Source organism: Callithrix jacchus, chromosome 6, assembly GCF_049354715.1.
Source record: "Callithrix jacchus isolate 240 chromosome 6, calJac240_pri, whole genome shotgun sequence".
NCBI lineage: Eukaryota > Metazoa > Chordata > Mammalia > Primates > Cebidae > Callithrix > Callithrix jacchus.
In genome coordinates, this window is record NC_133507.1 from 80,394,433 (window position 1) to 80,397,781 (window position 3,349).

The window sequence follows — 3,349 nt, forward strand, 5'->3', positions numbered from 1 at the left end:
TATACTTTAAGTTCTGGGGTACACTTGCAGAACATGCAGCTTTGTTACATAGGTATATATGTGCCATGGTGGTTTGCTGCACCCATCAGTCCATCAACTACATTAGGTATTTCTCCTAATGCTATCCCGCCCCTAGCCCCCTATCTGCTGAATAGGCCCCAGTGTGTGATGTTCCCCTCCCAGTGTCCATGTGTTCTCATTGTTCAATTCCCACTTATAAGTGAGATCATGTGATGTTTGGTTTTCTGCTCTTGTGTTAGTTTGCTGAGAATGATGGTTTCTAGCTTCATCCATGTTCCTTCAAAGGACAAGAACTCATTCTTTTTTATGGCTGCATAGTATTATGCCACATATTCTTTACTGACCACCTACTCTGTGCCCAAATTTGTACTGAGTGTTCTGATTAACAGAATGATATAAAGTACCTTGCAAACCCTGAAGAGTAACACATAAACCAGCTGTTTTACAACTTAACTATGAACATAAGCCATAATCAAAAAAAAGGCCACTTGAAAGTGCAAGAGTGAAAAATAAACAAGTAATCAAGCAAAATGGGAATGTAGAGAACTCCACATTGAGACAGTCAGGGTAAGGAGGTTCTAGGAAGTGGGATCCCAGTGGGTGGCATGTTTAGGAAAGAACTTATAGAAGAAGTAGACCTGGAATTAGGGCTTGAGGGGACCATGGAATGTGGGTACACAGAAACTGAGGACAACGTTTTAGTTCAAGTGATAATGGGACCAAAAGCCAAAAGGGAGGTAGAGATGCATGTGACTACTTAAAGGATGGTGGGTAGTAGTTCTTTGATGGACAGGATGGCCAGCCACAGGCTGCAATTGCATAATCAAAGGTAGAGAATTATGACCAGTCTGTAATGTGGCATTTTCGTTACTGTCAGGGTTTATGGCTCAGACAAGTCCAGGTTTCTATGAACATGAGAAATGTGGTAGTGCTGCGGGCACACCCAAGGTTTCCACCTTTAAAAACTGATCTTCAAAATGTGAAAGTTAATCTCAGCTGCTGGAAGGCTGCCATGGGAGTTGAAACACTTGGATGAGTCACATGACAGATATGCAGTCAGCCACCTCCAGCTCACACACAGCTCCAGAAGTTGACGTAATATTGAGGGCAGGATGTGCACTCTAGTAAGCATGAGCTGTAGGTGGAAATATGGAAAGAGAGATTCAGCTGGGAACATTCTTCATTTAAGAGGCAAGGACAAGGATAGCCATAATAACCTCTCAGTGTCCCAGGGGTGTCATGAATATCTGGAAGAAGACTCACTCCAAATAGGTAGGTGACTGAGTGAGTGGGCAAAAACAATGGGGTATTCAAAAGTCTAGTGGGTGTAGAGATTCACCACCTGGGTAAAGCATGATTATTCACTTTGAAAAGAAATTTCTTGAGTATTTAACAGAAGATCCATTTCAAAATGTAACCTTACCAAAAGACTCTACCACTTGCAATTAAAATAAAAACTCAGCCAGGCGCAGTGGCTCATGCCTGTAATCCCAGCACTTTGGGAAGCTGACGTAGACGAATCAAGAGGTCAAGAGATCAAGACCATCTTTGCCAACATGGTGAAACCCTCACTAAAACAACAAAAATTAGCTGGGTGTGGTGGCACATACCTGTAGTCCCAAGCTACTTGGGAAGCTGAGGCAGGAGAATCACTTGAACCTGGGAGGCGGAGGTTGCAGTGAGCCAAGATAACACCACTGCACTCCAGCCTAGCAACAGAGCAAGACTCCATCTCAAAAACAAAACAAAACGAAAACAAACTCACAATATCCTTAATTTGCATATACTACTTAAAGTGATATTGTTCAGAATTGCTGGAGATGAGGAATTTAATGTTCTTGCATTGGTTGGGTGAAGCAATGTTTCTCTATATTTTAATTACTGTCCTGTGCTATAAACACCATAGACAGACCATATTGCTTTTAGTACAAAGCTATTGGTGTTTGTTGGTGGGGAGCATGTCTTAGCATGTAAATGAAACAAGAAACATTATCTGCAGGATATTTGTTCTACTAAACAAACACATGAAAGCAGACAAAATACACCTTCCGCAGACTGTTTTCATTAAGATATTTAGTTTTAGTTTAAATTTAGTGGCTTTTTATCTTTTATCTTTTTTTTCAGTGGTTGCTTAACAACCACTACATGAATCATGACTTGCAGAAAGTTAAAATTTATCTTTTATTTTGGTAAAGTATTTTAAAATTTATTTGTGGAGTTTAAATCTTAATATTGCCAAGTATAACCAAAACTTTCCCAGAATTTTGCAGTCTATGGCTAAAAATAGGAACCCATTGATAAGAACGTTCCAGTGCTGCTGGTACCGCATCCTCAAGTGTATAATGCAGATCTCTCACAAGTCCACAGGGACTCTAGGTGCTGGCTTCCTGATGGGTTCAGGACACATTATTCCAAAATATGGCAACTCAGCTTTTGAGAAAATAGCAGAAGCAGGAAGGCCACTTTCACCTTTCTGTTACCCTTCTTCCCTAAAGCAGGTCATAAGACCCTCACTGGAGGGTGCCTTCCCGTACCCACAGGAATGGTGCATCCTTCTGTTGAAGACAGAGGAGAATCTAAACAAACAGGCCTTACTATGATGCCCTTAGTTTATTTCCATACCCTTCTGTCTAATCATATTTCTCCATGACTGTCCACTCTTCATCGAACCTTATGTTTCTCTGTTTCTTTGTGTCTTCATCTCTCAAGTCTCCCATGTCACATAGAACTTCTATTAAGTAAATCTATATGCTTCTTACTTGTCAATCTGTCTTTTCTTATGGGAGTTTCAGCTATGACCTTAAGATTGAAAGCAAAGACAATTTTTTTTCTCCCCTACATTCTTCAAGCCTAGTTGAGTAGACACTTCACAGCTGCCAATAACTATGAAAAACAGATTTTCTGCCTGCCCGTTATCACCTTGGGCTACCAAGGCTTGTAAAACCCTCAAGGATCCAAATGCACTGAGATCTGTTGAACTTTCACAATGCTGAAGGTAAAATGAACGAAAGCCATTTTCCCTAATTCTGGATCTCAAGTTAGCACAGTTAGCCCAAGTTTTATAAAGGCTTTTATGAAAAAATCCTCTTGGTTGCTACCTGCAGAAAGCTCCTGCATTAGTTTAGGTGATTTAAGAAGGAGACAAACACAAAACAGTACTTACTGTTTCTCCTCCAGGGAACTACCCTCTAAGGTTATTCTTCCCAAGTTCTCAATAGCACCATCTCTTCACAATGTATATCGACCCATGCAGAAGATGTATAAGTCATTAGTTTTGCAGACACTGCCAGATTTACTTTCTCAGTTTAGTATTGGCCAAAATGCCCCT

At 40.6% G+C, this 3,349-nt stretch overlaps 1 long non-coding RNA gene across 1 annotated transcript; it reads right to left on the reverse strand.

The window, feature by feature from the left end:
* Positions 1–784: 784 nt before the first annotated feature.
* LOC144576757 (uncharacterized) lies at positions 785–1,714 on the reverse strand. Its single transcript, XR_013519222.1, has 2 exons — positions 1,632–1,714; positions 785–1,156 (listed from the first exon to the last, which is right to left on the reverse strand). It is a non-coding gene; the product is annotated as an uncharacterized LOC144576757 (long non-coding RNA).
* Positions 1,715–3,349: the final 1,635 nt, after the last annotated feature.